This window comes from Myotis davidii, unplaced genomic scaffold (assembly GCF_000327345.1).
Source record: "Myotis davidii unplaced genomic scaffold, ASM32734v1 scaffold184, whole genome shotgun sequence".
Lineage (NCBI taxonomy): Eukaryota > Metazoa > Chordata > Mammalia > Chiroptera > Vespertilionidae > Myotis > Myotis davidii.
In genome coordinates this window covers 498818-513411 of record NW_006297021.1, presented here as the reverse complement: position 1 = coordinate 513411, position 14594 = coordinate 498818, and positions in this window count along the sequence as shown.

Here is a 14594-nt window from a genome sequence, read left to right as displayed (position 1 = left end):
GCTGCTGGGACCTGCAGTCCCGAAAGGTGGTTCGGGCTGTGCCCTGGCGCGTGGCGACTGGAAGCAGCACTTGACCCCACGCGGGGTCCAAGATCTGATGCCCCTTAGGGGGGTGGGGCCTGGGGGCGGAGAATGTCGCAGCCCCTCTCTCTCCTCCCCCCTCACCCCCCAGCCGCCCTGGTGAACCTTCCTCTTTCGACCTCATCCACTTCCTGTGGCAGCTAAAGCGGTTTTAGGCGTTAACGGTTGGCGCCGCAGATTCTATCTGCATTTCACCTGGGATTTCCTGTAACCGGCGTCACTGGGTTCTGAAACTCAAAGGCGATAAGCGGCCATGAAACTGCTGTACAGCACTTTGTGTGAGAATCTAAGATCAGCAAGGCATCAGTACTTCTTTTTTTAAAAAAATTGTATTGATTTTTAGAGAAAGGGAAAAGGATAGATAGAAACGTCCACGAGAGAGGAACATCATCATTTGGCTGCCACCTGCACACTCCCTGCGGGGATGGAGCCTGCAGCTGGGGCTTGTGCTGTGACCTGGAGTTGAACCTGCGCCTCTTGGCTCCTGGGTGCAAACCCAGCTGCTGAGCCACACCTGCCGCCCAGGCATCCGTGCTCAATGGCCCTGGGGCAGGGGGAGGGGGGCGTTCAGGCTCAGAATGTGCCAACCTTTGGCCTTAAATAGAGGGTCTGCAGACTCCTTCCTTCTTTCACAGCTGTGGGTTCTGGTCATTGTAAAAGAATTGAGAGGTGACGGAAATCTGCAGATTATTTTACATTTTAATAAACCAAGAGAGGTTCGTTAAGAACAGCTGGCCTAGAACATGATAGGTACAAACTAGGAAATGATGGTCTGACCCGGGTGCTGGCTTCTGTCGTCCATTAATGGGCCCTTGCTTCTTTGCATTATTCATTATTCAATGTCATACGGCCTTGCAGTGGGGATTATTACTGAGCGCCTACTGTGCGCCGGCTCTAGTTCTGAGAGTACAGCACTAATAAGGGAGCACCCCTGTCAGATTGGAATAGAGCCAGTAATGCAAATTGGAGAGAACCTTACTTGAGTTTAAAAAAATGTCTTCCGCCAGCCACAGCTTGTTCAATAAAACAACTGTTTATTGAATGCCTGCCGTGTTGCTAATGATAGAGAGATGTATAACAATCACTTTCTACCCTCATGGAGCTTATAATCTAGTAGAGTTGATAAAATACACAAAATGAAAGCATAAATACCAAGGAGGTTACAGAGTGCTGTGGACTTCAGAGGAAGAATTTACATCTGTGGCGATGTGGGACCAAGCAGTGTCTGTGAAATATTTAACACAGAGCCTGAACATCATGGGTTAGGTACTCTTATGGGGTGAGTTAAAGGATGCTCATTGTTACAGATGTGGATGTCCAGGGAGAGTATTCCCAAAGAAGCAGTATGGGTATGGAAGAGATACCCAGTAGTGTGGCCCAGCTAAACTATATCTGTATCTATATCTATATATCTATATCTATATCTATCTATCTATCTATATATGCCGGAAGCTGTTCCATCCTTGCAGCTTGACACAGTCGCTGCAGGGAAGAAACATCTGCACAGCATATGTTCCAAGGGACCTGGCGTATATGGCATACTGTTTGTAATATGTTTGCTCCCCTTCTTAGCGCTATGTGTTCTTACCAGGGCCACCTCCTTGGGAAAGGTTGTTTCCCCAGGTGGGAATGTTTCCCTGGAGTTAGGGATTATCGGGACTAGGGAAGGGAATAAATCAGTAAAACCCCCAAGTGTTACAGAAATACTGTGTACCTCTTATGAGGAACTTAGACTAAGACTGTTAGCAATAAATTTAGGACTTGCTAGGCCCCATCCCCCAGGAGTCTACCCACCAGAGAAAGTACCAAAGCCTAGACCTCTAAAAACCCACTGACGCAGGGCAGTCCCAAGGAAGACCACCAGTAAGGCTAAAAGGACAACTACCAAACAGTTAAAGAAATACCGCTGCAAACAATGCAGGCAGCTCCTTATCTAAAAATCTTAGGCGAGCTATGGGAGCAGAAAGACTTAAACTAACTGCCAGGCTGGTAGTTAGTCACCATAGCTAAGAACAATCACGCTTAAGCTACATAACCTTTACTTAGGCCATAGAATAGGAAAACCTTCAGTTTTTTCCTTATAGCTTAACAGTGGAGCAATAGAATAGTAACCTTAGAACAGAAATAACAAACTAGCCCTTCTAATGGAACACAGAGACTAACCTTTAGAATAGAATGTAGAAACATAGACCATAGATAAGATTAAAATCAGCAGAGCTAAATAGAAATAAGATTTTTAGCAATGGTCAGATAAGAAACTGTAAACAAGAAACTGTAAAAGGTCAAAGGAGGATCCAAAACATACTGTGATGTCACTATAGAGGCAGCTTATGGAATCAAATAGTATAAATACAGCTGTGACAGGGCAATAAGAAAGAACCTGACTATGCTGATCATCTGAACGCTGTCTCCGTGTCCTTCATTCTTCACCGACGCCATCCACACCTTTGGGAACCCCTGGACCACTGGGGCTGAACCCTGGTGCATATAGATGAGAGATAGATAGATACCAAGTGACTGGAATGACCAGAATGACCGGTTGCTGTGATGCATACTGCCAACTGCCCGATCAGGGCCCCAATAACGCCTCCCCACCCCCCAACCTCCTGCAGCCCCTCTCAGCCCAGCCCCCAATCGGCCCCCCCATACCCCGATCTGGGGCGGAAATGGTTGGCCAACTGCCCACGGCCCCTCCCCCTCCCTGGCCTGGCCCTGATTGGCCCCCATGGGGAAGGCCAGCCAGACCCCACCTGTGCACGGGGCCTCTAGTGTAAGTATAAAGGATTAGGCAGAAATGAGACTGGAAAGGTAAAGTAAGGGGCTGCTGTAGAAATGTCAGCCAAGGAGCCTGGACTTCATGTCACAGGAAATTACATAGTAAACAAACGGGCCATTTTTGTAAGTTCTATCTAGTGGGTAAGTGAAAAAGGAAGACTGATCTGACATTTCAGAGACAAACTATGATTAAGGACTGCTTTGATAAGGGTAGGGTCTGCAAAATAAGGAGGAGAGTGGATTGTAAAAGCACAAATAAAGTCAGTATTGTTGTGACACAATGATTTTTTTTTTAACTTGACCGAAAAGCACATTGCTTGAATTGCTTGGAAGGCAAGTAGGACTGGGTGTGGGATGGTGGGGGGGCAGGCAGAGAAGTCTCTTTTTACTCCATCACACTGATTTTTAACATATATGGAATTATACAATTTTGTATCCTACTTGAATTGCACAATTGGAAGTAGGGGTTTTTTTTTTATTGTGTGTATGTTTTTTATTGTGTGTATGTTTTTTTACTTTTTTATCAAAAAATAATTTTTTTGGTGACATTGGTTAGTAATGTTATATAGGTTTCAGGTGTGCAGTCCTAGACTCCATCATCTGTATGCTGTATTATGTATTCAGCACCCCAAGTCAAGTCACCATTTATCCCCTTTTACCTTCTTCTACCCTCTCATACTCCTTCCCCTCTGGTAATCATCATGCTATTGGTTTTAACCTTAGTGACTGGGAGGAGGTAAACACATATAAGTTGATGGTAAGAGCAGAATAGGGACAAGGGAATTCTCTTATTCTATTGTATTTCTCCGTTTCCATTTGGATTTTTTAGGTACTAACCATATAATGTACTTAAGAGGACATTTACTGTTTTCTTTCCAGTGCTTATATTTCTGATAGTTTTATTTTGTTCATTGCAGTGGCCAACATTTCTAACATAATGCTCAGTAATAATGTAGGTAAATGGCATCCTTTTCTTATTCCTGAATTTAACAGGAAAGTTCCTTTTCTTTCTCCATCGAATAAGATGCTGGTTTTGAGGTTGTGTGTGTGTGTGTGTGTGTGTATCATATTGACATTAAGGAAATATCCATCGATGCCTATTTATTGAGAGGTGAGACATCGATCTGCTACCTCCTGCACACCCCCCGCCTGGGATCGAGGCCACAACTCAGGCATGCGCCCTGAGCTGGAATCAAACAGGCAACCTCTTGGTGCATGGGTCAACACTTAACCACTAAGCCGCACAGGCCAGATGCGTGTTACGTTCTTTTCACAGGTATTTTCTGTGTCTTTGGAAGTGGTATGTAATTTTTCTCTCCAGCTCCATGCTATGGACTGGCTGTTTGTGACACTCCCACAAATTCACATGCTGGAATCCTAACTCCCCGCGTGGTAGCACCAGGAGCTGAGTCCTTTGGTGAGATCCGGTCAGGAAGGTGGAGCCCTCCTGCGGGGATGAGAGCCCTTGGAAAGTGACCTGGGAGAGCTCCCTTGACCCTTAACCTCATGGGAGGAGACAGCGAGGAACTGCCTGTCTGTGAGTGTGTTCCAGGGTTTTCGCACGATCACGCTTCGCGTGGAAGGAAGTTGAAAGCCCCTCTCAGGTGCCTGGAATATACGACTGAAACCCTTGAGGCACAGAGCCTGCTTCCGTGGTCTCGTCCTGCGTCACCCTGCGGGAGCCGGTCATCCCCGTGTACATGACATTGTTGGGGCAGGTGGAGACGTGCGGGACTCGTGACTTGGCCCGAGCTGCATGACAGAAGCCGAGACAGCCTGGCTCTGCGCGCGGGTTCACCGCAAAGGCTGCCGAGCATCCCCCGAGTGTTCCCGAGGCAGCTGTGAGTCAGGCAACTGGCAGCCCCTGGGCCTGACTGACTCACGGCCCGCAGGCGCCTCTCTGCCTCGCCTGGCTCATTCATAGGAGGCGCGTCTGACTGTAAGTTGCCGTATTTAGCAGCTGGTCATCTTTGTAACTTTGCAGGGAAAGATCCCTGGTGATTCCTGACATCGAGTAGTTCTTGCGGGAAAGATCCCACGAAGAAAGCAGTGAGCAGATCACGTGTTCCTTCTCTGGAATGAAAATGAAGACGGAGGAAGAGCAAGCAAGCCCTTAGCCTGCAGCCCATCTCTTCTTTCCGTCTCCACTAAGCACAGGCATGGCCGTGGATACAGAGGGCGGATCCGCACTGCCTTTGGTTCACAGAGTGAACTTGACATTCTCCTACCTAGCCTAGGGTCTGTGTTTTTAAGAAAGGAATTACTTCTTATGTGTGTAGCCTGTGTTAAAAGTTATTTAAATGTATGGGGAGAGAATTACTGGAATAAAATATGCAGGTGATGGAGAATGTGTTTGATGTTTGCAGTCATTCTAACAGAAATAATTCTTGGCAAATTTTTTCTCTAAGGTCGGCTTTTCTAGCCACATAACGTTGACATGTTACGCGTACTCACTGGGCGGTTTCCTGGTTCTAAGGAGGAACCATGTTGGGGAACTACAGGAGCGGCACTGCTGGGGCATTGAGCAGGATGAGGTGTCCCTGCAGGCACCAGGCGCCATGGTACTCAGGCAAGGCTGCCGGGTCCTGTGCTGGATAATGAGGCTGCGCGGACTTGCACTCCTGTCTAGGTGCGGAGGAGAATGGGGTGGGAATATTGCAATTTGGGGGCACACATGGCTACTCAGAAGTCACTAAGGATGCTCCCAGATCCCGATGAGGGAGTCTTTGATTAACTGCTGGTCGCCAGAGCTCAGGGGTGTGGATGCTGTTAGCAATCTGCCTTACAGCAGTCAGGGCTGAGGGACCAGCTGTAGAATTGGATCTGCAAGTGGCAGGAGTAGGGGGGAGGGGAGAGGGGCTGTCAGGTGTCATAGCCACAGGGCCACAGGGGGAGGTGTGGAGAGTGGGAGGACTGCCATTAAATGCCTATTTCTTTTCTATTTAAAACAAAATAGCCATGATTTTGTGATGTGAATGGACCCTTTCTTTAATAGAAGGATAATTACAAAACTAAAACATCCTCTCATACAAATAAAAACTGAGTTGTCTTTAACTCTCCAATTCTGTGGACTTTATCAAAATTTTAAATTTCTCTTCAGTCTATTTGTGTGTATAATATTTAAGTTATATTCATGAAGGAATACTATCTAAATGCAAATGATAATTTGAAAAATTTCAAATTTAAAGAATTTTCTGTTTCTGAGCCAACGACTCATTCTTTAGAACAGCGATTTTCAACCTTTTCCACCTCATGGCACACACACTAATTCCTAAAATTCTGCTACACACCATGAAATAGAATTTCTACCAATCTGACAAGAAAAATTGGCATAATTTTGGTTCATTCACACTGGACGGCTCGATGTGTTGGCCGTTGTCATTTTCGTATCTGATTAAGGGAAAGGACGTCAGGACTCTGACTGCATAGTCAGGTACTGCGTGTTTGAAAAGTTCCTGCAAATCGCTGCCCTAGATCACAGAGCAGCCTGCAGCGTAGACCTGACCCACTGATTAAATGCATCTGCTGCCGGCTTCATACAAACCGCCTGTGGTAGCGCCTGGAGCAGAGCAGGCATGCACCATGGGAAAGCCATCCGTAGCGCCATTGCTAAGGCAAATGCTGCTACTAAACAGGTATTGAAAGACCTGCACCTGCTATCAATGTCACGGCTAGACCTCCCCCCACCCCCAAGCTTTTATGTAATAATCACATGTAGGTAGAACCGAGCACTGCGGTAAAGTTCATAAAAATGAATGGCTCAGGTAATAGGAAAACACAGCGAGACCAGGAGACAGCAAGAGACTTGAGGACATTGCAGCGTGGAAGGTGAGAGAGAGTCTTAAAGATGAGCTGTAGATAGACACCTGTTAATTATGTCCTTTACCTGAAGTCAAAGAGTGCCAGGAAGGCTGGGGCGGGCAGTGAGGGGACGAGTGGGAAACCAGCATGAGAAGCGTGCCCTCGGGAGGCCTGTGAGGGGAGCTGGGGTGAACAGGCTGCCCTCTGCAGTGAGAGGTCCAGGTCTCCGGGTTTGGGAGGACATTGCTCCTACAGCCCTACTCTGGGCCGGGGGGCGGCGGGGCGGGAAGGGGCACACCGCCAGGGAAGCTGTAGCTGTGCCTGATCTGTGAAGGCAGCTCTGCCCCAACCCCTCCTTTTCAGACTAAGCTAAAGCAGTAAGTGACCCAGTATTCAAACTGGAGGCCACGCCAAAGCTCCACACCAGCTGCTGGATGTAGCTGAAGTGACACAGTAAATGACAAACATGTAAGGCCACAGAGAGGAGGTGACCCCAGCTCCCTTCCCTCCCCGGGGCCTCGAGGCGCTGAAGCTCTCTCCAGGAGAAGAGAGGCTTCTTAGCATCACCCTCCTGACAGCCACCATTTATCAAGGAGCCTCCTGTGTGCCAAGCCCTGCGTGAGCCGTTGCATGTCATCTACCAGGTAGAGGGCAGGGGACAGCACTCATCCCAGAGCCCATGGCTCAGCCCAGGGCAGGAGACAGGCTTCAGACCGGAAAACATGACCCTGAGCTGTAGCCAGTGCCAAGAAGGGAGAGGAGGTTGTGAAGAGCGCGTGTAGCCAACTGCGGGGTCAGGGAGGCCTGGAGGTGTGGGAGCGGCTTCAGCGTTTGGACAGGTTCAAGCCTCGGACTAATGAGAGGGCACGGTCCTCTCGTGACAAAGCCACTTGCAAGTCCCAGCCTGGAGGGCAGAGCCCTCCCAGCACAATTATAGCCAAAGGCTGTGGTTGTAAGCTGAGCCTATGGCCCGAACCTGTGGTCCATGTGGCTGAGTAATGTGGGCTTGGTAGAGTTCAGGTGCATGTAATTGAGTAGAATTGAAACCCAGGAGAACGTTGTAAACATCTTGACCACACCCTTACTTTGCCTCGTGGAATCTGGCTATAAAAGACTCGGCTTGTAGTCTGTGGCTCTGTCGCTAGCTCTCCATCAGAGAGGACAGCATCCCACCCAGACCCAGCTTTCTTCTCTTGTCTGTCTTTTCTCCATCCTTCACCGCCCCTCTCAGGCTCCCGAACCTGGCTGAGCTGGCTCGGCACATATGGCGCCCAACGTGGGGCTGAGTGTGCTATGGCCATGCCGGCTGCACATGGAGGAAATGCCGTGAGGCTGCCTCAGTGACAAGAAAGAGAACAGGTGACCAAGGTGGCTGGAAACCCCCTGTCACACTGTAGGTCTGCCGGGGGCGGGTTTCCTGATGACATTGCTCAGCTGGCCCACACCTGATGTGGCCCTGTGGCTGGGATTTAGCAAGGGCACGTCCATGGAAGTGACCGGTGTCATTTCTGATCTCAGTCCTTACAGGGAGGGGCCTGGCTCCATGTCCCTCCTTCCTCCGGCTGCTGGAATGTGAATACGATGGCTGGGTGTCTGCAGCCTCCCAGGGACGACGACTCAGCCACCTGGACCGCCAGCAGTGATGATGCACGTGAGGCGTGATGCTGGCAGTGGCGACAAGGTAAGGTGAGGTTCTGTCGTATAGCTTGCTGCTGTTATCACTCTCATCCTCACACCTTGATGGGCCACCAGAGGAATCTATGACTCCATGTTACTTCGCATCGGCTCAGTCCCCAGGCGAGCTGTGTCCTCGCTGGCGAGGCTGGCTCCGGCACCTGTAGGCTGGCGCGTCTGTCCTAACTTCCCTGCAGAGTGAGAGCATCTTTCCCAGGCCTCCCGCAGAAGTCCAGAGGCAGCTGGCATTGCCTCGTTGTCCTTTGCGGGAGCCAGGAGGGCAGGTACATAGACTGAGGATGGATGAGAGGTGATCCTCTGAAAAAAGCGCTGGATTAAAAAAAGAAAAAAAAAGGATGTCCCTGTTATTGACACAGCATCTAGAACAGTGTTGGCACCTGGGAAATACTAGGGAGGTGTTCATTTTCAAATGGACTCTGTTTTTGAAACTTTCAAATATGTCGAAATCCAGCTTTCAGACACCTCTCCCCGGGCTGCACGTGGGTGACTGAGACCAGCTGAACCGAAGGCAGCTAGTGAGGGCGGGCCATAGTCGGTGGTCTGGAACGTGCCTCATTTCATAGGATGGACCTGTGCTGAGTGTGGGAGAAAGCCCGTCACGTTCCCCACAACAAGCCTGGGTGTCATCTGAGTAAATGACTCCTCGGTGCTACTTGCTTTTCTCACTGATTATCATAATGCCGGCGGCAATTACTCTCTCGGTCTGTTATATTGGAAGCGTGGCTGGATGCCAGAAGCAAGAATGTGCCCCCAGGTGGTCCGGTCAAGCAGAACGGAATCCCCCTCACCCCAGCTGCCATTGCAGAGAATAGCTGTTGCGATGATGACAGTCGCCATGGGCGTGTATTCTTCATCCATGAGGAAGGACACCTGACAGGACCAGGGCATCCGCACCTGTGCTCTGTGCGAGCCCGTTGTCTGGGAGCGGACATCACAGCCTCACGCCCATAATGGAGCCACGACCAGGCACCCCACTTGGCCTTTGCCAAGCGTCTGCTGTCTGTTTCCCTGAGCACAGCTTCTGAGTCAGTGAAGTTAAGCTAATTAAACAGCATCTATAGCCTCTGCTGAATGGAATAAGGCAAATTCGGCTGTTAATTCCCTGCAAGGGTTTCAAGTTACAGCGCAAACGTTTCTGTTTTTATTTCAAATCCCTAGGCAGCCCAGGCATGGGAGGCTCCAGGGCGTTCTAACCAGCTGAGAGCCTCATCTGCCTTTCTGTTTTCCTCATGAGATTTCACAAAATAAGAAAGAAGGAGGGTTATAACAGCACAGCAGTGAGCTCTTACCCTTCAAAAACAACCTGCACAATGTTTCCCTTTTCGTTTCATCAGCTGTCACCGACCTTCAGCAGCACCAGCGAAGAGCCCTTGGTGTGCATGGCCTGCATTTAAGTCCCCCTCAAGTCCCTGTCGGGGCTGGGCGGATGGCTGCCACTGCCCGGAACATTAGCAACCCAGCTGTTCCAAGTGCAGGCCTGTAGTTCTGAGAGTTTCTTTCTTTAAATAATAGGAATAAAAATGTCAATTAGAGCCTTTAGATTTCTACCAGAAAATAAGGGATCATATTGTGAAAAAAATAAAAAGGAAGTGGTCATTTCAGTGGAGTGACTATATTTCCTCTACATAAAAATACATACTTATGCTAGCCCTGGTCCCATGCACCAAAAGGTTGCTGGTTCAATTCCAGTCAGGGGACATGCCCAGGTTGTGGGCTTGATCTCCAGTGGGTAGGAGGCAGCTTACCAATGTTCCTCTCTCTCATTGATGTCTCTCTCTCTCTCTCTCTCTCTCTCTCTCTCTCTTTCTTTCTCTCTAAAAGTCAATGAAATTATTTTTAAAAATACGCTAAGATTTATCAACTGGAAAGCACTAGAAACAGGCAATGTTTATTATGCCCCATGGACATTTTCAGTCTAATGACTTGAATCTATACTGTAGCTAAGGCAAAACAGGTGCACCCTGTAATCTCTGGAAATGAGATGCTCTCTTCTGTGAGAATTTAAAGACTAATATGGCCACATTTGAGAGTCATTATCCTATTCCTCATCCGAATGACATGAACTTATGTCTCTGAAGCACACACACAAAAATGCCAATTTATGTAGGATAGTCACCTGGGATGCTAAAGGGAGGTGGGCAAGAGCTGTGGGCAGAGAATGGTTGGGAGTCCCGGGGGGGGGGGGCTCAGAACCCCCCTCTGACACCCATGTGGTGGAGAGGAACCGAGCTGATACTTAGAAAGGCGACAGGAGGAGGAAGCCAAGGAACCTTTTTCATTTGGGAGTCACTTTTAGGATCACCCTTCACTGCTCTAATGGTTGCCGTGTTACCAGATGGGGTCTGGGCCCAGAGCCGGTCTGTCTGGGGCTTGCCAGTAGTGTGTGGTTTCTTGGCGTCGTGCAGGAAAGATTTCACAGCACACGTTTTTGAGAGTGTGATTATTAAAGCAGGGGACAGCGAACCGAAGGAGGGGCTTAAGGTAGAAGAAGCAGCAGGAGAGAGAGTCAGAGAAAAGGGGGGCCTTGGAGACAGGTTCAGGGGGTGAGCCTGGGATGCACTGCTGCTGCTGCTGCTGCTCCCCTGGCTGCAAGTCTCGTGGGGACCTTTTGAGTTTAGGAGAAAGAGAGCAGAGATACGAGGCATGGGCGTGCTCTAGGGAGAGCACACGTGGGTCCTTTGTCTTGAGACGTTTTGTCTTCCTTTGACTGGTGGGGAGCGTAGAGGAGACCTTAGGGCAGAGTCGTACCAGAATAGTCATTCGCTTCCTAGATGTGTTCTTCAGGATGCCGATTCGTCAAAATGTGTGTATGGGGGGCCAGGGTTATTTTCCCGTTAGTTTCATTTTTAAAGGATGTCATCAAGAAAGTCGGGGAGGAGGGACTGGTGCCAGGCTTTTCTGCCCTGGATGGTCTGCAATTTGCAAACTTTCCACCCTTAGGGTCCTGGTTAGGGAAGACCAAACCTTGTGATTCATTAGCTGGCTGTAAATTGTTCAAACTGTGTGGCCTTGTTTAATTACTTTTTTCTGTTTTCCTTATTCCACTTGTCAAGGAATTTTCCTAGCTTCTTACTATCTTGCCTCATCTACTCCATTATCTTATGAGCATACTTAATTGGAAATTACTCATGAACTACTTCGACCAGATCTAATATTCTATTTTTTATCCTCATTCTTCTTCTTCTTACTCAATCATTTGATCATGGTTTGAACACTCGTTGTTTTTAATGTACTAATTCTCAACCACTCTGTATTTTGACCCCTCTGTCTCCTTCCTGTCTGTTGTTTCTATGGGAGTCACTCATCAACTCTTAGCTTTGAAGAATCCAAAAGTATTAGCCCAGTCACACACATCCCCTTTCCTTTTTGTCTATTTCTGGAGCACACACAGGATTCCGTTTCATGGAATCACCATATATAGCCTGCCCTACGACTTTAGGCACTCATTTAGGTACCCAATTAAATACAGTCTCAGACTGGTCCCTGTGTGTGTGTGTGTGTGCGAGAGAGAGAGAGAGAGAGAGAGAGAGAGAGAAGGGGGGATCTGGGTGGCTTTCTTATTCTCGATGCATGTGCTCCTTCAGATTGTAAGTGCTTACAAGTAGAGAGGATGAGCAGTGACTTGAGCGTGTATTTTAGAGCCAGAACTGTGTTCCAATAGTGCAATTGCTTATAGGAACTCTGTAGGCCACTAAAGCTGTCTAAAGCCAAATTCTTCATCTTTAAAATTAGACAATGATACTCACCCCTCTAGACAGAGCTAGCAAGTAAGATTTATGTGAAATGAGCAGCATACAGGAGACTCAGCAATGATTTCTCCCTGTGCTTGTAACCTCCCTCACGTCACCCATTCCAGTAACACAATTATTGAGCTCAATTTTGGTTTGATTGATTGACTAATAGGCAGATTAGAACAGTTGGGATAGTCTGGCTAATCAACCAAATCCCTCCACCGTGTCCTCTCAATAATGTAAATTATGAAAGTTTTATCTCAATAAATCACTTAGATTACTAACCAAGATTTTATTTTTAAGAAAATGCTAATGTCGAGAAGATAGGGGCACCATATGTTTCAGGTGACCCTGACATACTAATAAGGTTATTTGGGAGGGTCTATAATGTGAAAAATACAGCATCTAGTTTATATTTGACTAGAGGCCCGGTGCATGAAAATTCATGCACTGGAGTGGGGGTCCCTCAGCCCGGCCTGCCCCCTCTCAGAGTCCAGGAGCCCTCAGGGGCAGGAGGCAACCTGGGGATCAGGGGAAGGCGATGCCCCATCACACCTCTGCTGCTGCCACTGCCGGCAGTGCAAGCCTCAGCCGGCCCTGGTTACCTGAGCCTCGGGCCAGCCTTGGGCGGCTGGGCAGCCAACATCTGAAGCTTGCCTGCACCTCAGGCCGGCCCTGAGCAGCTGGGGAGCTGAGGGGACTGGGGGTCTCCGAAGGCAGGCATGCGGAGTGGCCGGGCCCATGGTCCCAGCCTTGCTGCACGCCTGCCACCCTGGTGGAGCTGAGGGGACTGGGTGCTGCCATCTTGTGGCTTTGGGTGCTGCCATCTTTGAGGGTGTGGCAGTCAATTAGCATATTCCCTCCTTATTGGCTGTGGGCACCACCATATTTGCGACAGTGTGAGGGTCAATTAGCATATTCCCTCTTTATTAGATAGGATAAGTTTGCTTACTGTCATTTTATTTGGTTTTCATTTATATTGATTAACTAGAGTCCTAGTGCACGAAATTCGTGCATGGGGGGTGGTCCCTCAGCCCGGCCTGCAATGACACCAGTGTCCCTTGCCCCAGCCTCCGGCCCAAGGCTCCTCCCCTCCCTCCGCACAGCTGGAGCGCAAACACTGGGCTCGCGTCACTGCAAACCCAGCGCCCCTCGCCCCAGCCTCTGGCCAGAGGCCCCTCTCCTCCCCTCCCTCATGTGGCCAGGGCACGGATGCTGGACTTGTGTTGCCAAGGCAACGTCGCCAGCATCCCACCCCAGGCCACTATTGGCACCGTCATCTTTGTCATGGAGTGACAGTTAATTTACATATTACTCTTTTATTAGATAGGATAGAATTAGAGATGGTAAAAGTTGTTGGAGGAGCGTATAAAACACAGAAAATACAGGCATCTTGACCTCATACCCTAAATATCATGGTCTTTTTTCCCTAGTAGTAAAGCTATGGGGATTTAAAGGTGATGCCAAATGCCAGCAGTGTATTGAAGTAAAAGTGTCCCTCAGCCCCAAAGAATCCCAGCCCCCAATGAGCTGATGTGGGGACAGTTATAATAGCACTTCTGGTAAAGAGGAAGGAGTGAAACCCTAGACGTGACCAAGGTGGGATTTGTTGGTAATCCTGGGGCGCCTCAGTGGAAGTCAGCGCAGTGACTCAGAGCCTGTGACGGGCCAGCTGTCCCAGCCCTGGGCGCCCCACGTGTGGTCCCCATTACCACACCCCAGGGAAGCCTGGGGTGACGGCCACGCAGCTGCTTCCCTGGCAGGACCTCATCCCCTGGGGAGGCGAGGGGAGCACTTTGTGACTTTATCTTCAGTGCTTTGAAGTCAGTGGCACTGGGTCCAGTGAATGGCCACTGTCACCTCCTCCGGGGGGGCCTCTCTGACTCCTCTGCACCAGGGCGAGGCTGCCCCTCTAGGTGTGCCCAGCACACCCTGCCCTCACCGGGGCGTATCTGATGTCTGTCTCCTCTAGACCATGAGGTCCTTGTGGCAAGGATATTCTATTTTTCCATGTCTCCCCAGCATTCAGCAAAATGTTTGACATGTAGTAGGGGCTTAAAAAGTGCGCACTGAATGAAAACTAAAGTTATTTCCTATGGCTTTCCATCTATATATATATATAATTTTTTTTTCTGACCACAGCCCAAGCTACATCATTGGCTAATTGGATGAGCCCTCGATGAGATCATCCAGTTGTGGACTGCTTGGGGACTGAGCTCAGGACCTACAAATAGGACCCCGCTCAAGGCTTGACGTGATGGGCTTAGTTTTACCTGCTAGTCCGGATATCATGTGCAGGGACCCCGCACACCAAGCCTTCAACGTGTTCGTGCTAATTCCACACCAAAATAATAATAATAATAATAATAAAAGAGGCAACAGTGTGTATGTCGATTTCACTACCCGGATTTTGACGTTCAGAGCAGAGGCCCGCGTGGCGTCTGTTCCTTCCCAGGGTGGACAGCCAGGGGTGCGGCCGGGCCCGCCTCGCAGGCCTCCCTGGAACGTGCG